The following is a 21,407-nucleotide window of genomic DNA, read 5'->3' on the forward strand; positions in this document are numbered from 1 at the left end:
AAACTCAGTATCTCAGGATTGAACAGCAGGGATCTTTACCCGGAGCCACCTTGCTTGCTCCCAACCGCATTGTTGGTTTATTTGATTTGCTTGTTTGTTTGCATCGACACAGGGTCTCTCACTAGCCTGGAGATTGCTCTTTCAACTAGGCTGGCCAGAGAGCCCTAACAGCCTTTCCGTCTCCATCTGCCCAGCGCTGGGACCCGACACCATCATGCCTGGCCTTCCCAGTGTGGATTCTGGTATCAAATCTTCATGTGTGTAAGGCACATTGCAAACGGGGCTATCTCCCCAGCTCATGGGTAGAATTTTGCGCCTCTTTTCTTTTTTAAATACTGTACGGGCCAAACAAACTATCCTTGTAAGAGTATGGGGGACTCTGAAAGCATCCTAGAGTCAAAGCTGACATAGAAGAAATCCCAGGAGTCGCATAGAGGGAGGGGCTGTTGAACCCAGTTACATGGAGAAGCAGGAGCATCTTCTCAGTGAGGGTAAACTGAGTCTGGAGGGATGGCTGTGCTGGCACAAGTCATGGCGTGGTGTATCTGCAATGGTGATTCAAATCATCGCAGTGGTCTGGGAGGGCCTACACCCCAGCAAGTGGGGATTTAGCCAACGGCACGGCACATGCCCACAGAGTTTCCATTTTTTGGTCTTCCTTTGAACCCAGTGGCCACGTGACTGATGAGGTCTGCCTTCCGTTCTCATAGGGAGAAGACTCACATCTCTCCAACCCCACCCCTTGTTCTTGCTGATCATTATAAGTGTAGGGCACGAAAAACTGTAAAACTGTAAAACTGAGAAACGTCCAGCCTGTGGAGAGGTTGTGAGGGTGAAGCGAGGCCTCTAAGGGATGGGGAGCTGCCCCTGGTATGCTTTGTCTCCCTGGCATTCTGCTCACCACACTATATCTCAACGTACTGAGGCAGAGCAAGCAGGGAGTAGGGACCTGGGGCCTGGCTCCTGCTGGCAGTGCTGTGTTGCTAGACATGGATAAGTCACAGTCAATCACCCTCTGGTCTACGTTGGAAGGTTTTGCAGAGTCACGCAGGCCAGCTGGGTCCTTCCTGGTTTGTGGGAACCAGGTAAAAAAAAGGTCATCTTGGTCCGAAGCACAGAGCTGGTACCGTGGAGAGTGCACCAGGACCTAGGCATAGATAGCTTTTGAAGCCCTATGCCCCGGGAGCCCAGATTTTCATATGCCGACATGGCCCGTGCCATATAAGTGCTGTCAAATGAACTGGCTCTTTCTTCGCTCCCCAGCTGTCAGCAACAGCGTGCTTGCCCCAGTGAAGTATGGGTAGGCTGAGCTGGCTCTGCTGAAAGGGGCTTACTTCAAGCCATGCCCTGTGGAGCAGGGCAGAGTAGGAACAGCCTTTGCTCCCCTGCCAGGCCCTCCTGTCTCCGTCCCTGCCACTCTGGGAACATGTTTTCTCAGTTACCTCAGAGGGTTCCAAAGCAAAGATGAGGAAATGACTGGTCCTACTGTCTCCAGAGAGAGGCCTTCCCCTCCCCCTGTGTTGCTCCTACCCCGAGCGGACATGGTAGCCCCACTGTCCAGCTATCCCAGCAGAACAGATCTGCCCTTAGTGCTAATAGACTTTAGCCAAAGGATGAACCCTATGACCCCACAGAGACAGCCTGGAGGCCCTGGCTGTTCTACCCACATCCCTTCCCTGCTCTTCCCTCTGGCCCTGCAGTCCTACATCATAGTGAGACTGCCTTCAGCACCCCTCTCCTCCCCCTCCCAGTTGTTCTGGATTTCACTCCTATACTAGATATCTATTCTTAACATCTTAACATCTGTTCTTCCATAATAACACACTGCCACGTTCTTGGAAGAAGAGAGAGATTTTTTTTTTCAACTCAGGGGACTCATACACATTAAAGAAAACAAAGCCTTGCTAGACGTGGCCTCAAATACCAGGAATACATTCGGGTGGAGGTGGAGGCCTCTGTTTAAGAGTCCAGTTCTTTCCCCCACACAACTGGAAGAGTCAAAGTGACACCTAAGTGGTGGGAAATGCTGGAGCTTTCCCTCGCCCACCGCCATCTGGGGGTGGGGATGGGGGAGGCGCAGTCCATGACAGCCTGGATGCTCTTGATTGCCTGTGAGAACAGTGGCTTTTTGATACCTTTCCTTTTGCAAGTGGAGTGACTGCCCAGCATTCCACAGGAGGACACACCTTTTTCTCATTCAATGTGAAGAGATTACATGTTGAGGCTTGGGTGGTTGCCTCACCTGAGTTATTGGGGTTCTGTTTGCAGATATAAAAGTGGGCGTAGCCCTTGGAGGGGGCACTCGTTCCTTTAGTACTTCCTGGTTGTGACACGTCGCTGCCACCCCCTCACTTCCCACCACTTAGGCTGTGGCTCCATTTCTATTTTTCATAATTATCTTTTGATCCCAAAGGCAGGGATTGCCCCTTGGTCTCCTGACTACAGTTGCTTTGATTTGTCACCTTACTGGCAGCTGGTATTCATCTAATTCCCGTCCCTCATTTTATCAATTTTGGCTTAAAAGATTACAATCTCTCAAAATAGTCAGAAGTAACGGAAGGTCAGAAGCTATCAACTTCTGGTCCAACTTAATATTGAGAGAGTGATGGCTGAGTTTCCTCCAGTTTAACCATCATATCTGAACACAAACTGGGCATCCAGTCCTGGTGGCATGCTCTATAATTTGAGAAAAACAAAACAAAACCATTACTCTTGGTTTAGACTATCAGTGCAAACCTGATTAGACTGAGCCGTCTCTGGGATGACGGGTCACTTCATTGGAGTAGCTGAGATTTCGTAAAAAATTAAGAAGGACTTGGACATAGAGTGGGAGGACAGTTCTGGGATCTATTAGTGATGTCTGCCCTAAGACATCACCAGCGGAAGAGCAGTGGCACAATTTTTGTGGTTTCTGGACAATAAAATCTCTAAAATTCTTGGGCTCCTATCTATGGTTAATACCTAAAATTCCAAGAGAAGATTGTCTGATTTCTTCTCCTGTTGCTTTGATAAAATTCCCCACAAACGCAGCTTAAGGGAGAAAGGTTTTGTTTAGCTTACAGTTCCAGGATAAAATCTCTCAATGAAAAGTCAAGGCAGCAGACACTTGAAGCAGGCTACCACACCCACAGTCAAGAGAAGAGAGGAAATGAATACTAGCGATCAGCTCATTTTCTTCACTCGCTTACAGTTCAGAATCCCCCTTCCTAGGGAATGGTGCTGCCCACAGTGGGCAGGTCTTCCTATCTCAACTAATGTAATCAACAAATGTCCCCCGAGACATGGCCAAATGGCTATTTCCCAGCTGAGTCTAGATTGTGTTGAGTGACAACCGAAACTAACCATCAAAGCAGCCTGGCACAATTAGAAATCTGGTCTCTGACAGAAAGGGAGTTGTATGACCCTGGGTGTGTGTTTCTTCAAACACAATATAGCTTTGCTACTCGGGTTCCTCAGACAGAGGCAGAAATAAGCAGTCAAAGATGTTGATATAGATAAAGAGGTGAATGTATCTGCATGTATATATCAGGAAGTATTCCAGTATTATAATACATTTCCTTAGACAATGAACTTATAAAGAGAAAAGGTTTATTTTGGCTTGTACTTAGAGCCAGATTAGCGTCCATGATCCATTGGTTTCACTGCTTTTGGGTCAGGTGAGGTAATACACCAAGGTAGGAGAATGTGGCAGAGGGAAACCATTCAACCTTGTCGCTGAGAAAAAAAAAAAAAAGAAGAAGAAGAAGAGAAAGGGTTGGAGATCTCACAGCATCCAAGGTCATGCCCCCAGTGACACCCTAAGTTTCCATTCCTCTCAACAGTGCCAGCCTGGGGAGCCTCTGTGGGACAGTCAACACCCAAACTACAGCTCTACGCAGACAGGCGTTTGTGCCACATGTATGTACATGTGTATACATATCCTCCCGTGTCAAAAGCTTGAATAAGGCTTACTGATTGCTCAGCCACTCCACATACGTTGCACCGTCTGGTGTGCAGTGATATGAACAGCTGGTTATGTGAGATTCAGGAAGAAACGATCATTTGGTCTTTGACCTCCTTGAAGAGCTTTTATATAAAGGGAGAGAGAGGGAGGGAGAGAGAGAATGCAATGGTGTCTTTTCTGATAAAGCCTTAACTACCATCAGATTAATGTCACATCCCCACAACCTCATCTAACCATACCTTCCTTTAAGGGTGTTTCTAAATACAATCACACTGGAGATTAGGGCTTTAACACAAGAGTTCGGCCAGAGACACAATTCAGTACATGGAACTGTGTGGTTGGGCAAAAGTGTAGATGCTGTTTTCATAGTAATGTGGAATGCCAGAGAAAATTCTGAGCCGTGGAGGGTTTGGTCATTGAGGAGATGGCTCTGTTGGTAAAGAGCCTGCTGTGTGGAGAAAGAGGACCGGACCTAAACAGAGAACTCTCAACAGAGGAATCTAAAATGGCTGAAAGACCCTTAAGGAAATGTTCAACATCCTTAGTCATCAGAGAAATGAAAATCAAAACAACTCTGAGATTCCATCTTACACCTGTAAGAACAGCCAAGATCAAAAACACTGATGACAACTTATGCTGGAGAGGTTGTGGGTAAAAGGGAACACTTCTGCATTGCTGGTGGGAATGCAAGCAAAGGTACAGCCCCTTTGGATGTCAGTGTGGCAATTTCTCAGAAAATTAGGAAACAACCTTCCTTAAGACCCAGCAATACCAATTTGGGTATATATCCAAAGGATGCTCAATCGTGCCACAAAGACATGTGCTCAACTATATTCATAGCAGCTTTGTTTGTCATAGTCAGAACCTGGAAACAACCTAAATGCCCCTTGAGCAAAGAATGGATAAGGAAAATGTGGTACATTTACACAATGGAGTACTACACAGCAGAAAAAATTACGTCATCTTGAATTTTACAGGAAAATGGATGGAGCTAGAAAACATCATTTTTAGTGAGGTAACCCAGACACAGAAAGACAATTATCACATGTACTCACTCATAGGTGGTTTTTAAACGTAAAACAAAGAAAACCAGCCCACAAATCACAATCCTAGAGAACTTAGACAACAATGAGGACCCTAAGAGAGACTTATATAGATCTAATCTACATGGGAAGTAGAAAAAGGCAAGATCTCCTGAGTAAATTGGGAGCATGGAGACCTTGGAGGAGGGTTGAAGGGATAAGGAGAGAGGTAGGGAGGGGAGCAGAGGAAAATGTAGAGCTCAATAAAAATTAAAAAAAAAAGAATAAACAACTTCGGTTCCCACCAATCCAGTCTAAGCAGGAAGCTGCTACACAGCAAGGAATTCTGATCTTCTCTTCAAGAGGCCTTCCATGTTGCTTCTTTGTCTGTCCATGGAGTTAAAAATATGCTTCGGATAAACACCTTGCTCCTCAGTAATCTGTCTCAGGATCCCTGTTGAACTCCACATCCCAAACCTTTTATTATTTAAGTATACCATCATTGAACAGTTGCCAAACTTGAGAGGGGGACCTCTCTATTCTTCCTGACTCTAATAAACAGTACATTGGGGAGGTATCAGGAGAGGGGCTGAAAGGAGGGACCATACTTGCAGCTCATAGCACCAGTTGCCCCCACCCCACACAGGCAGTGCTGTGTCACCAAGGCTGGTGGGTTTAGATGGGTGGGGATCTCTGAGAATCCTGTCTCACCAGCTGGCCAGAATGGGGAGCAAACCTGGGGAGCCTGTGTTCCCACCTGCACTTCCTGCTTGCAGGTCCAGGGTGAGGTGCTCCCAAGATCTGCTTTGCCTGCTCCACTTGTTTCTGCCCCCCTCTGAGACTCCCGACCTGCAGAGGCAAAGGGTGTTCCTTCTGTGCCAGCAAAAATCCTGCTGGAAACACAGCTCGAACACAAACACAGGCAGCAGCCAATTTCCAAGTTAGAGTCTGTGAGTGAGGGTGTCACGAGCCTTTCGTCCCTCGTGAGCTTCCCCTCTTTCTCCTGGTGAAATGATTTGTTCTGGGTCAGGGAGAAAATGTCTACAAAGGCTAAAATACCTAAGCCCTGCACCCACCCTCACCCCACCCCACCCACTCCTCCCCAGGGTTCCCTTGTGGATCATATTTTCCTTTTCTTGACCAAACCTGAGGAGAGATGCATACCAAGGGGACTTTCTACTGCTAGTTCTCCCTGACAACACTCGAATGACGAGGAGATTTCCATTCAGCAGGGTGGGTGGGGCATCCCCTCTGCACGTGGCTAACCTGGGCTGTGGGACTATCTCATGTGGCAGGAATGTCACGGAGCCCTGCTACTCCAGGGGCATGCAATGTTGACCAAGCTTGTGAGAAATGCAGAGCAAGTTTCAGAACAGCCAGGAATGTTACACAGAGAAACCCTGTCTCAAAAAAACCAAACAAAACAGCAATGCAGAACTTCAGGCCCTACCGGAGACCCGTGGCACCAGAATCTGCATCTCATTTCGTAGGTCCCAGGCGACTTCTGCTCATGGACAGATGGAGAAATGCTACTGTCCCTCTGTCCTCATTACAAGGACACTTGAGCTGACTTAGGACAATTTGTGCCTTTTAAAATCTCACGGGCACTGTGCTCTCAAAATCGATCTTGTTTTTCACTTTCCTGAGAAAAGTAGGTTTAGTTCAACTGAAGAGCAGGCGCCACAGATTCCTGTTTGTAGCGTGCCCAACACAGAAACAAAGAAGATGCCTAGGTATATTAATCTGGTGCCCCCTGCCTTGTTGGCACCATGCCCTCCTCCCTCCCCCATGCCCTCCTCCCTCCCCCATGCCCTCCTCCCTCCCCCATGCTCTCCTCCATCCCCCATGCCCTCCTCCTCCATCCCCCATGCCCTCCTCCTCCATCCCCCATGACCTCCTCCTCCATCCCCCATGCCCTCCTCCTCCATCCCCATGCCCTCCTCCATCCTCCATGCCCTCCTCCATCCCCCATGCCCTCCTCCATCCACAGTGCCCTCCTTCATCCCCCATGCCCTCCTCCATCCCCCATGCCCTCCTCCATCCCCCATGCCCTCCTCCTCCATCCCCCATGCCCTCCTCCATCCTCCATGCCCTCCTCCTCCATCCCCCATGCCCTCCTCCATCCTCCATGCCCTCCTCCATCCTCCATGCCCTCCTCCATCCCCCATGCCCTCCTCCATCCACAGTGCCCTCCTTCATCCCCCATGCCCTCCTCCATCCCCCATGCCCTCCTCCATCCCCCATGCCCTCCTCCTCCATCCCCCATGCCCTCCTCCATCCTCCATGCCCTCCTCCTCCATCCCCCATGCCCTCCTCCATCCTCCATGCCCTCCTCCATCCTCCATGCCCTCCTCCATCCCCCATGCCCTCCTCCATCCTCCATGCCCTCCTCCTCCATCCCCCATGCCCTCCTCCATCCCCCATGCCCTCCTCCATCCTCCATGCCCTCCTCCATCCCCCATGCCCTCCTCCATCCTCCATGCCCTCCTCCATCCCCCATGCCCTCCTCCTCCATCCCCCATGCCCTCCTCCATCCTCCATGCCCTCCTCCATCCCCCATGCCCTCCTCCATCCCCCATGCCCTCCTCCCTCCCCCATGCCCTCCTCCATCCCCCATGCCCTCCTCCCTCCCCCATGCCCTCCTCCATCCACAGTGCCCTCCTCCTCCATCCCCCATGCCCTCCTCCTCCATCCCCCATGCCCTCCTCCTCCATCCCCCATGCCCTCCTCCTCCATCCCCATGCCCTCCTCCATCCCCCATGCCCTCCTCCATCCACAGTGCCCTCCTTCATCCCCCATGCCCTCCTCCTCCATCCCCCATGCCCTCCTCCATCCTCCATGCCCTCCTCCATCCCCCATGTTCTCCTCCATCCTCCATGCCCTCCTCCATCCCCCATGTTCTCCTCCATCCTCCATGCCCTCCTCCATCCCCCATGCCCTTCTCCTCCATCCCCCATGTTCTCCTCCTCCATCCCCCATGCCCTCTTCCATCCCCCATGCCCTCTTCCATCCCCCATGCCCTCCTCCTCCACAATGCTCTCCTGCCACCATGCTATTTTGCAGTCACACCGACATGAACTGATTAACACATTTAGCAGATGTGGCTGGAATTCAGTTTCTCCCCTAAATCGTGTTAGTTGGTGGATTTAGCTAGGGGAGGGCTGGGGGAAAAGCCAGGGTGCATAGAAGCAATCAGGAGGACTTAGGCAGTGGGCAGGAGCCAAATGAGGAAGGTTTCCTTGGGGCCTGGGGTGGGAGGGGAGCCTAGGGCTGAGGTCTGTGCAGGAGTAGAACTCAGCAGAAAGGTTAAGTGTGTGCTGTGGTCACTGTGATGAGAATGAGGTAGGAGACTAGCCTAGGTGTCTGAGGGTGGGTCACAGCAGTTGGCCCCGGGGGAAGGAGGTGCACAGCCATGGGGGGCTGGGCGGGAGGCTCGCCTCTGTCCTCTCTGGAAATGAGGTGTGCACAGCTGCCCTGTACCCCCTTTTCTCTCTGTTTCCCACCTTCCAAGAGGTGCTTCAGCCAGGGTCGAACCCCTGGACACTACAGCGGTTCCCTTTTGCTCTGACAATCCCTGTCTCTTCTCTCCTGCCATTTGTTTCTTTGTATTTGTAGTCATAGTCATTCAGGGGTTATTTGTAAGCTTATAAATGAGGTGATCCTAAATTGAAAGCCTCAAATCCCCCAAATCTCCAAATCCTCCCAAACCCGAAAGGAGCATTGACGTCACTTCACAGATGGAGACCCGCATGCCTGACTTCCTGGACTGTCTCAGTCAAAACAGGTGCAGCAAAGTAATTGGATAAAATCAACTCCAGGCTCTGCGTGAGGTATATTTTGAAAAAAGTCTAATTCATGTTTAAACGTTGGCCCCTTTCCTGAGATAGTTCAACACATAGGCAAATATCCAAAAGCCAGAAATCCAGGATCAAAATTTGCCAGACATTTTGGGCAGGGGACACTCAACCTAAGTGTGAATGTCCCAAAGTGCTTAGACATACAATGGGAATGTGACTGTGATTAGTGACGAGGGTGATGCCGTCCAAGCCCCTTCCCGCAGGCTGATGTGTTTCTGGACTTTCCAGACTCCGGAACAGGGAGCTAAATAAAAGCCCTTCTCTTCTTTATAAAACAGTCAGTCTCTGGAATCCAGTTATAACAAGAGAAGATAGAGTAAGACAGGTCTGGGAATGAGACCATCCTGGAGTTTATGGGTGACTCCTCACATCCCAGAGAAGACAAGAGGAGAGAAGGGGGCAATGGCTGCAGGCAGAACTCTGAGCCCTGCAGTCACGAGTAAAGCAATGTCAGCAGTCATCGTGGCTGCCAGAGGAGCGAGGGAGCCACTCTGGAGCTGCCCAGGACTTCAGCTTAGACGTGCAGCCTCAGAACCACATGATAATAAACACCCAATCTGTGGTGATGTGTGAGGGACACAGGAAAGGGACTCAGGGCCTCCCCGAAGCCACAACGGGAGCAAGTGAGGTGAATGAGTAGCAGCGGCCACGAGTACAGAAGGCCTCTGAGGCTCAGGGAGGTCGAAGCATCTGCTTCCAGCCACATGGCTAGTAAACTTGGAATCCAGCTTTCCTGAGTCTATTCTGGAACATCCCACCTTCCTCCTCCCATAGGCACTGAAGGATTATGAGCTGAGAGTCTCTGCAGCCAGGGTAGGTTTGCAGGGTCTAAAGGAGCAACCCCCAAACAGGCTAGCAGCTGCTCCTGGGAAGGGGTGTCTCTTAAAGGTTATCTCCCTCTCCATCTGGGCTCATGCCCGGTTCCATTCAAAGACTCCCTCCTTCTTCCAAAAATAACAGTGGAAGACCAAGCCAGAAAAGCATCCGGGTTTGCAGGCGAGGCCTGCTTTGAATAACTTCATGATATTTGTTAAGCAGCTGTGCCTGGCACTCTTACAGTTTTCCTATGGTAAGGTGAGGCTTAGCAAACACCCAAGCAAATGCACCAAAATAACTGCAGAAGAAAATACTTGGGTCTTGAGGCTCAGTGTCTTTGCCGAGGTTGAGTGTTACATTGTAAATATCAACCTGTCCAGGGGCTCCGCTCTTTCCAGCAGTCTCTGAATTTCTGTGTCCTCACTGGGAGGACGTGGATTCCCTGCTGCTTTTTGGCAACAGAGACCTAGGCTTGGGTAGGTGGGTGACTGGCCCAAGGCCATGTTGATAGCTGTAGAGGCTGGATTTCAGCCCTTGGTCTGACCTCAAGCTTGTCCTTCAGGTTTCAGTCACAGGATTTCATCTCCAGGGAGTCTGAAGCAGCTGGCCAGGGGCATGCCTTTCTGCAGGATTGTCCTCCCCAGACTGACGGGAATGTGCAGGGAGTTTAAGAACTGCTAATCCAGGTCACATGCTGCTCAGTCACCCTTTAGCCCTGTGGGATCTGCTGCTCTGGACTCAACCAACTGCAAATAGAAAGTACTTTAAAAAAAAAAAAAGCTCCCCCACAGAGGAGCTGCAGTCTGTTTCCTTGTCACTGTCCCCCAAATGACACAATAGAGCGGTCACCTATGCAGCAGCTACGCAGCACCAGGGATTATAAACCCACAAGAGAAGGTCAGAGTACACAGGAGGGGGTGTAAGGAAGATTTGGGTATTTGTGAAGATCCTGGAGCCAGTCTCCTGTGGGTACGGAGGGTGGTGCTGCCTTCTTATCAGAGCGCAAAAGACCTGATTCCAGAGTCGGTGTCACCTTCCTGACTTCACCTTCAGGAAAGCCTGTACTTCTACACCAGGTTGAAAATACAGCCAGGAGCCCTTAGAGACCACACAACACCAGCTGTGGGCTCCCCCTGAGCAAACTGTGTGAGTCGGTTCGCTGCATGACTCTGCATGACTGACTACATTGTCGCTATTTTACAGATGAGGAAACCGAGGCACAGGGAGGCAGCTCAATTGTACCAGGCTGGAGACTGGGTAGCTGTGGCTCCCAAGTTTACCGTTGGCATCTCTTGTCCTCCCTAGCACCAGGGCTGAGCTCTGCCGGGTGCTCACAAGTGTATATCTATCTGTGTTTCATCTTTTCTGTCTGTTAAGGTTGTGACATGGGCCTCAGTCAATGGTGTGTATGTAGCAGGCTGGGAGCTGGGGACTCTGTACCCCCCTCCACGGCCTAGTGAGTTTAGCTGTACTGAAAAGGGGCAGGAGATGGATGGCCCACCATCTGTTGTGGAGGTTTGGATGTGGCCCCCAAGCCTTGTGTGCTGGAGGTTGGTTCCCGGTGTGGTAGGTGATGGGATCACTAAGAGGTGGGTGGACGTGCTGCCATGGCCTAACTCAGTTCTCCATAGGAGGTTGTTATGGAAGAGTAAGACCAGCCCCTTCCAGCTCTCAGGCTTCGGGTCTTGCTGTGTGAACTCAGTGGTGTCATCAGCCAGGAGGTGATATGCCCAAACTGGTGGCATCTGTGGGGACTTTCAGCCTCTAGACAGTGAGCTAAATAAATATCTGTTCCTTATCAAGTATTTGACCAGCGGTGGAAAATGATCCAAGGCATTCCAGGGCCTGGCTTCTCCCTTAGTATAACCCTGTGCCCTCCCTGGTTCATGGAAATTCTCTAGCCTCAGGTGAGGTTGAGTGGGGACATAGGAACATACAGCTCCTCAAACTCCTTCAGAATCATTTTATTGCCGCCCTCCCCACCCCCAGGCATAATTCCAGATCCTTCCATTCTATGTGAAGGTTGTTTAGAAGATAAAAATTAAATGGATAAATACAAGGACCTGACGGTTTGAGGAGTGAATTCCGTGAGAGCAGCAAGAATCAGCAGCAGAGGGAATCCGTTTCTGGTTCATTCTTACAACATTGAGAGAGTGGGCCGAAGGACACTGGGGCTCGCAGCTCATGTGACCTCCTTCAGATGGTCACAGGGCCTGGAGACACAGGGCTGTGTTGTGAAGAGCTCCATCAGAGTGTGTCAGCCATTCTCCACAGCTCCGCCCACGGAGCCACGCTAGGGGCACTGTGGCTGTGCCCAGCACCTCTCAGGACGTCCATAGAGGCTGGGTCCTGGCAGGCCCTGGGCGGTGACCCGACAGTCCGTTCTAATTCACAGCACTGGAAAGAATATGGCTGCCAAGGTTATAATGGCCAGCGGTTCCCAAAGCATGGGACCAGGGGGTGGGTCACTACCTGTGACTACAAGAACAGGGGCCAGTGCACACCTGTGCAATACAAGAACATGGCGGAGGCAGTGCACATTCTGTTACCAGTGGCTGTGGAAGCAACCCGGAGGGCTGTATCCCGCCTCAGATCCCCATGTGGCTGTACAGAAGAAAACCTCCCCAGGGACAGGGCGAAGATGGACATCTCCAACACCTGTCAGCTTTCTAGCTCCCCGGACCCCCACCCCATCCCACCCCGAGTCTGCAGGAAGTGACAGCGTCGGGCTGACAGCATGCGGCTTGGTTTCCTTTTCACCCCCTCTACACATACCTGTCGATGGCCAAAGGTAGGAAGGAGTTTTCCGAGACGGAAACTTTGCATTTTATTTTTTTCAGTGAGGGATTTAAATGACCAACGTTAGGGCATTAACTCTGTAGGACGCTGCAGCTGCGACAACAGAGCAGACGACAAGGTGGGACGCTGTGAGTTGGTTGTCCCTCATCTCTTACACTGCTTTAGGAGGGCTTAGGAAATCCCCTGGCAGGGAGGTTCTCTCTATCCAGGAGACTGCCCTGTGACCCCTCCCCCTGCCTTGCAGAACCTCTACTGCTACCTTGAGGCCAAGATTTGCCAGCTTCTTGCCTGGGCAGCAGGTACCTGTTTGGCCCCAGGGGACTCCAGCTTCAGGTCTGGGTTGTCCTCGGAGTACAATGTGCTCTTCAAACCTCAGCTGCAGAGTCAACCCCTCTACAACTGGATCCTGGGTCCTCATTCTGTTCATCTCTCACAGAACCTACTGCAGGACAGATGACTCCTCTGTCACCCCACTTATTATGTGTTCCTTGAGGGCATGGATAGGGACATCCCTGACTTGGCATCCCCAGAGCCTGGTCCTGATGCACAGAAGGTCCGTGGTGACATTTCATGGACAAGAACAGCAGCAATGACAACTCTGTTCACAGAACACTGGCTGTGTCACCTGTTCATTCTCCCCAGAGCATCAAGAGAGAAAACTAGACACTCACCCCATTTATCAACAAGGACATTGAACCAAGAGATCTCAAATATCTGAGGGCTCAAGGAACTATATATAGCACATGAGAGAACAGAGACTTGAATGAAGGTGACCTCCAAGCGGCTTCTCCGTAAACCATGGGGGATGTACCTGGTGACCTCTCCCCCAACTGCATAGTAAGACCGTAGAGGCTGGCATGCCAACCCTGTTTGCTGTTTCCTGCTACCTTTATTCCTTGCAAGGGCACAGGCAATGGCTTTTCCAAAGGTGAAAGCAATCTTCTCTATACAGGCTTGCCCTCTATACAGGCAGCGCCCTGGGGTGAGCTGCCCCCCACAGTCCCATTGGCCAGCTCCCACCCCACTGCAGGATTCTGCTGCAGCCACCCTGCTCTGGACCCAGCTGCTGGGCTTGTGCGCAAATTGGTGCTGATTGAATTAGCCTTGTTTAGTCATCGTGGCTGGTGGAGGCAGGATGTAGCTACCTAATGACATTCGCTGTCTGTGACTCTAATCGCTTTTGCAAGGGACATTATGTTAATATCACACACACAAGCAGGGAGGACGAGGCTGCCCGGTCCAGGCCATACGTGCATCACACCCCTCCTTTGTGATCCGGGTCACTGAAATCCTCACCCTCTGCAAACTGCCCTGTGGCATCTGATCCGTCTGTCGTGGTGACCTCATCTCAGGGATGATAGCAGGGTGATGGGGATTCGTGCTAGAATCTTGATTCTTCTTAGATATGAAAAGCTCTGTCCCTTACTTAAGAAAAGGAGCGCTAGCTGAGGTGGGATGGGGTGGGGTGGGGCGGTGCTGGTGTTGGTAGTACATGCCTTGGAAGGTGCCAAGCAAATTCAATCAGTGTCAGCCCTTGGAGGTCTTCCACATAGGTTGCTGGGCCTTTTCCCAGAGCGACTGAGCTGGTGGGTCCATGGTAGGACCTAAGACTTGGCATTCCCAGTCAGTTCCCAAGTCAGATGGTAGCCCTGACCACCTCTGAGGAGCACCAGCCTAGGTGACCCTCACTGTCCGCCTCTTGTAGGCCCATTACGAGCAAAGGACATTGCTACACCATTCTACAGATGAAGTCCAGATGGGTCAACTCGTCTTTCTAAACTCTCCCCACTTCCTCTCTGTGAAAGGAAGGGTCTGTGTCCCCAGTGGAGAAGTCACAAAGACAAGAAGTCTGTCCCAAGAGGTTGTGTTATACACACGCTGACTTTCTGAGGGCTGGTTTGAAATCCATCTTGAAGTTGTCCATGCTTGTCTGCAGGGCCATCACAGTGAACCCTAGCAGGTGAATTCCTGTGGGTTTGAGCTGAGTGTAGCGCTGGGCTGGCCTCCTACACTCAGTGTAGGCGACACACACTCTGTGGGGAAGAAGGTGACAACTGAGCAGATGCTTCTCTGCCTTACCTAGCAGTCAAGGTTTTCCCAGGCCGGCCAGTCAGGCCACCCTATTTAACCACCCTCCCTCTATACGTCCTCCAGGTGACCAGAAGAGGGTAATTTCCAGGACATTTGCTCAGGCCTGGCCCTGCTATCCTAAGATTCACTGTTCTCCCTGTGTCTGCCATTCTTGTTTCACAGCTTCCCAGAGGCCCTGCTAAAGGCACCCTCCTGAGACATGGCAGGGCAAGCTTGTGGAGGTGAGGCCGTTAAAGCCCTGTCCCTGCTCACACCTCCAACAGCCTCCCTCCTTTGACCCTCTCCCCAGAGAGCCAGTTATCTTCCAGGCTCATGGAGATGGCACAGGGTCCCTGGGACACTCAAGCCTACCCATCAGCTGGAGAATTTTCCTCCCCTCTCTCTTCACTCCCTTTCTTTCTTTTCTGTTTTCAGGGTCAGAGTCTGGGCTCTGGCAGCCCAAGCCAGGCTCACCCACCCAACGCCAACAGACAAATCATAGTGAAAAGCAGAAAGTAGATTTACTCAGAGCAGCTACATTGGGAAGAGGAACAAACAAAGAGCCCCAACGACCCCCCAATCTATCTTGGGGTTCTGACTGAAGGTCTGGGGTTAAACAGAAGGCCAGAGGCATGAAAACTAAGCAGGTCTCGTCAGCGCATGGTCCTGCCATTACAAACACATCATTGTCTTGGCTCTAGTTCTACAACTGTGTGGAAACCCTTTCTGATAGACAAGCTCCTCTCTGGCCAGCTCCATGGCCTCAGCTTGTGCTTCTCTTAGCCAGCGATGGCTCCTGAGCAGAGTCCAGTTTCTTGGGGACTATGGCCCCAACAGTCTGAATGCACAGTGTCTGCTCAGAATATCTTCATTTTTTTCCAGAAAGGTTACACTTCCTCTCTGCCTCCCTGCTTACTTCCCTACTTTCCTTCCTTGTTATTATTATTTTTTAATGTTTAAGCATAGAGAAACAGGCCATTAGACCTTGCCACGTTTCCTGTTAGCAACAAAGCACACCCTTCCTCACAACTCAAATGGCCCAGTGCTTATGATTCCCCCAAGACCAGAGGGTTTAACTTGGTATATTCTCTCTCTCCCTTTCTCTCATCTGTCCCTCCCTCCTTCCTTCTCTCCATCCCTCTCCCTCTTCTTCTTCCTCTCTCCATATATATATTTTTGTTTGTTAATGGCAAATGTTTATTTATTGTAGCTACAGATAGCATGGCCATTGTCAGCCAGCCTTGCTTACAGAACTAAGGAAACAAATATCTGGGTTTTTTTGAAAGCTTAGAACACAAGGAAACAAGAGGCCTCAGCCAAGTTCCACTCCGAGCTGCTTGTCCTGGGAAAGTCCTTCCTTCTCTGGGCTGCAGGGCCCTCTCCCTCTCTTCTGGACTTCTGTACCAATTCAGAAGACATACAGGCCCTGGAGTGGTGGGAAAGGGAGTTCTATTACGGCTTCACTGAGGACAGTGAGAACGTGGACTACAGAAGCAAAGATGTCAGAGCCCCAAAGAGAACCACCTGCTCCTCCGAGTCAGCAGCACCTTTGCCAGGTGCGGACCTCCGCTCACAGTGAAGACATGAACTCAAGCTGAGCACAGTTGCTTTGGCAGAGCAGCTGCTGCAGATGCCTGGTGTCCCACATGTTGCTGAGGGACTGTCACCCTGAGCCAGAAAGGATGTGTCCACTACAACAGGGAGTCCATGGTGAGCATGAAACACTGTGCCATGTGGATGTTTGCTTGTGGACGCCACTCATAACACCCAGGTGCTGGAGGTCCTCTCGGGTTTGCTCTTAGGAGAAAGACAGGAGTGCGCATTGGCTGTCTCCTGTCACATGATCTGACCAGGGCCTGCTTGTTAAGTAGATTCTGGAAGTGCTTATAGCTAATTGGAATTAATTGCCACACATTGTCCTTCTGGGCTGGCCTCAGCTTTCTCTCTAAACCTTAGGAAAAAAATACAATTTATTTATTTATTTATTTATTTTTGTGTGTGTGTGTGTGTGTGTGTGTGTGTTGGCTTGGCTACTTTTCTTATGCTGTCCACACCCATTTTTCTAGGGATAGCGTCACCCGCAGTGGGCTGAGACCTGCTACATCAACTGGAGATCAAGAAAATGCCCAACAGATATGCTCACAGGCCAACAGGATGGAGGCAATTCCTTGGCGGATGTTTCCTCTTCCCAGGGGCTCTAGCTTGTGTCAAGCGGACAAAAATAGCCAGAGCAGGCATTCTGTCACACGGGTGCTGACTAACACCCTGGCTGACCAGCTGACTTGGTCATGAGCAGGCTCTGGTCTCCTGAGTAATGCTGCCGGGTCTCCCAGACCTCTCCACAGAGCCCTATGTGTGTGTCCAGGTTGGGCACAAATGAGGTCTCTATAGCTGTATTGCCCTTATTGCATGCCATGACTTTAACATGCACCTCCAGCTTACTGTGGCTCAGTCAGCTTTTCTGGGTTGTAAGAATCACATTCTCTGTTTACTGTGAATGGCTGAGTTCCGGAGTTTTTCAGATTTCTCTAACCTGGGCACCCTTTGACTAAACACAAAAACTTGTGTATTCTCCCGAAGGCTCCACTTCCCCGTATCCAGATAAAGAGTGCTGTCCACTGGCGGCAGCCAAGGACATTGTGTCCAGCCTTGGCACAATTTGCTTTATGAAACGAAGAAGGTATTTTTGTCGCACAAAAATATAATTCTTACTAATATGCCAGCTCAGTTGTTCCCGACTGTACACATTCTTGTCTCGTTGCCTTTCCCATCAGTCACACCCTCGGAGTGTCTGCTGTTTCCCTTCAGGATTGTGAAGAATCAGACCAGATAACACCAGTCTGGGGAAAGAGCCAAATCCAGTAATCAAAGTACGGTTTCTATGGCATATGGAGCACTTCATATCATTGTGAATTCAGGCCAGCACAAGGAAGGGGCATTGCGTATATCACCCTGACTCTGTTTCCCCTTATAACCTCACACTGGTGAGACACTTGCTGGAGAGGGAACCCACACAGATAAATTATTATTTGTTGAAATGCACAGTTTATATTAGGGTTCGCTCTTGGTGTGCACTCTTTGATGGGTACATTACTCCCAGCTCTATTCCAGGTTCACACAGAAAGCTACACTGTCCTGCAGAGGTTGTGTGCCTAACTACCACCACACCTGAACCCAGCCTTCTTTATTTCACGGCGGTTTGCGCAGATGGAGCAGGGAGGCCACTCGGTTAAGACGGGAAGACCCTGAGCACCACATCCATTGGCACATCTCCTGGATCTATTACAGTGCCGGCCATACATCAGCTACTTGTCAACGTGACAGCTGTTGATGGAGAAGGGACACTCAGATGCCCTTGTGGGTGAGCAGAGAGGAGGAGATAAAAGAGGGATCCTGGAAGTGGCTGGAGCGGGCAGTGTTGGAGAGCAGAGAGCGAAGAGGAAGCAGCCCGCAAGTCTTGAGGCCCATGGCAGGAGCCTCCCTTTAGGGCAAGGCACAGTTGTCTTCAGGATAGTAGCTGAGAATCCACAGTGGGGATGCTTCTGGCAGTTACTGTGTCTGCTCTTTCACTTCTCGGGGTGATGAGCAGAGAAAGGGTGTCCAGGATGCCCAGTCCTGAGATGGCCTGTCAGAACTTGATGTGTGGCTTTCTCAGTCTTTTGACTTTTGGAGTCTCTTCCAGATCTTTTGACTCAGTAAACGATCAAGCATTTTAACAGAGGCAGGCTCCTTGAGGAAGCAGGCTTCCGTTCCCATCTGCCCCAATTACCTCGAATTTAATCTGTCAGGGAGTCTGCTTCCAGGGCAAACAAACTTCACTGGATTTTCTTTTTCTTTCTTTCTTTCTTTCTTTCTTTCTTTCTTTCTTTCTTTCTTTCTTTCTTTCTTTCTTTCCGTTTGTTCTTTCCTTTCTTTCTTTCTTTCTTTCTTTTTTTCTTTCTTTCTTTCTTTCTCTCTCCCTTTCTATCCCCCCTCTCCCTTCCTCCCTCTCTTTTTCTTCCTTCCTTCCTTCCTTTCTTTCTTTCTTTCTTTCTTTCTTTCTTTCTTTCTTTCTTTCTTTCTTTCTCTCTTTCTTTCTTTGCCAGAGGCTTGTGACCTTGAACTCAGTCATTGACCTGGCTTATTCTGATGTTTTCTTACGTCTCAGCTTCTCAAGACCTGAAGGAGCAGACTCCCTCAGATCCCTGGGGGTCTCTTGGATAGAGGCAGGATGCTGGTGGCCCCATTTGCCCAGAAGGCAGGGCAAGCATGTGAAAATGCCCCATTTTCTTTGCTACCGACTGTGCCAGCACAGGTGCCCTGCAGCTAGCGGATTGGGTGTCCTTGGCTAGCTATGTTCTCCCGTCCATATTTTCATCTGCTCGACTTTCACGTTTGCTGTCTGCCAGCTGTCTGACCTGGATTCACCAAGAACACCTCAGGCCTTTGCTGGGTCCCTGAGGTGGTTTGTTTCAGGGCCAGGTAAGGACTAGGGGTTCTGAAGGAGAGGGTGTGCGGCTGGAGACTAGGCCGAGTCATGTAGTATTTTCTGATGTCAAATCTCATCCTGTGACCTCCTTTTGGGCCCTTTCCTGGCCCTTGAGCTTGCAGGGTGAGATCACATGCTTCCCTGAGGTCTCCCCAGCCCCAGCTGAGTAGATGAAGGCTGCAGCATTTGCACTCAGCCAATAGCAGGGCTGCTTTTCCGAGGCAGAAAGGCAGGCCTTATACCCAGACGCCTCTGCTGGTTCCCAGAAGTCAGGGATACACTGAGGCAGGTTTCTGAGTTAAAAATAATCAGGTTAAAAACCTCATTTCTGTAAATACTAAGAAAATTCAAGCCTTGCCTGAGAAGGAAGAGTCATGCCATCATGGATCCCCAGAGGGGATAAAGGACTTTGAAACCTTGGTGGCTTGTCCTGCTTGTCCCACCACTCCCGCCATCCCCTAAGACGCAGTGGCCATGTAGTGGTCATCGATGCCATCCTGAAGCCAATCCCCTCCTCCGGGCATAACGTCTTAGCTTATGTTGCTGTGACGTCCTTCCGCGGGTTAGATCATGCTATGGAACAATCTCTGTACACTGTAAATATGTATCACTTACTGGTTAACAAAGAGCTGACTAGCCTATAGCTGGGCAGGAAGGGAGTGGATGGGAGAGCCAGACTAGGAGGACGCTGGGAAGAAGGGTGAGTCTTGGGAGTCATAAGCAGATGCAGAGGGAAGCAAGATGAACCTGCCGTGTTGAAAGAAGGTACCGCCACATGGCAGAGAGTAGATAAGAAATATTGGTTAATTTAAAATATAAAAGTTAGCTAGTAATAAGCCTGTACTATTGGCCAAGCATTTATAATTACCATTAAGCCTCTTGTAGTTATTGGGGAGAGAGCTGATAGGACAGGAAACTCTGCCTACAGGATCGCTTCAGCCCCCTTGACACCCGTTCCTTGCCCCTCTGGGTCTGACCTAACACCCTTGTAACTAACAGAAGCTAAATCCTTTTGGAAGGCACTAAACTCCACAAAAGCCCAAGCTTCCACCAACAGAAAGGCTAAGTGTCCACAGGCAGCCTTTGGGGGCCCGCAGCTAAGATCACCCAACTTTGCGGTCATCAGCCCACCCGATGTTTCTGAAGAGTGTGACAACTTATGACTTTGTTGTGTTTCATAAGATCTTCATAACATTGCTGCCTCCCGGGAACAGGGGATTTGGTGGAATCGGAAGCCACGTTCTTCATGGTTGCCTCGGGAATGAACTCTTATTTACACCTTTGAGGTGAGAACTTGGCCTCAGGTCAGAATGTGGTGGGTAGGATGAAGGGGGGACTGGTGGCAGCAGAGGGGCCCTCTTTGCCTCCTTGATTGGAGAGTTCTGCTTTTCACCTGAATGTTGGGTGAAGCTGACAGCCTTGCTATAATGCTTTATATCATAACTCAAATTGCAGGTGCTCTGTGTATGAAATCTCCCATAACAAATGGTTTTAGAAAAGAACACAGGCTTGTCTTTGTTACCAGATATGACTGTTCTGCTTTTGGCTCTATTTCTATTAAGCAAGGACAATTTTGCTTACACACGCACACACAAACACACACACGCATGCACCAGCACTGGACTTAGAGTTCAAAGTAAAGCATAGGGCTTAAATGAGTTCTCACTACCTTGCGCCAGCCTGGGGTCTTGCAGTAGAATCTCCCCTACCTCAGCCTCCACAGATGCCATCAGGTCATTTATTTACTCAAGACTCCCTGCTTCCCGAAGCCCCCAGGCTGTGTTCTTTTATGCTTGCTGGTTTCTTGTCCTGCCTGGAAAAAGAGGTTTCAGAACCTGAGACCTGCCCCTGCTCTTTCTACCCTACCCAGTACCTTAGGAACAAGGGGGTCCCTTTAACTATCTGGTCTCAAAGATCCACAGCCAACAAAGGCAAGGCTTGGACTTTCACGCCCTGTGACCTTTCCTGTACCTGGCTGACACTTTAGGGTTCATTTTGGTGACACCTCTTCCAGGAAGCCTTTCTTGATGCCCACCTTTTGTTCCCACAGCCTCCTTGTTAATCCCAATCAAAACACCTTAGGCAGTATATAACGCTAGCAGATTCTCCCTAAAGGTCACGCCTCTACTAGATACAGCTTCCCCAAAGCAGACACGGGTCTCGGGTTCCCTGGTTTGCTCAGCACTGACTGCACAGGCTCTAGTTCTATGATACCGAGATGTCAGTCCCCCAAAGCCAGGATTCTATCTGCTTTGCCCATCTGTGTAGTTCAAATATGTGGCACGAAGTCGACGTGAAAAGATAATTGACAAACATCTGGTTGACCCTACGGTGGGCATCCTACTACTTAGAAGCTATGTGAGTTCGGGTGGGGTGCCCCACCTCGCTGAGCCTCCCTTTCTTCCTCTCTAATCTCAGAGAGTCACTCTGAA

The sequence above is a fragment of the Microtus pennsylvanicus genome, chromosome 11 (genome assembly GCF_037038515.1).
Source record: "Microtus pennsylvanicus isolate mMicPen1 chromosome 11, mMicPen1.hap1, whole genome shotgun sequence".
NCBI classification, from domain to species: Eukaryota; Metazoa; Chordata; class Mammalia; order Rodentia; family Cricetidae; genus Microtus; species Microtus pennsylvanicus.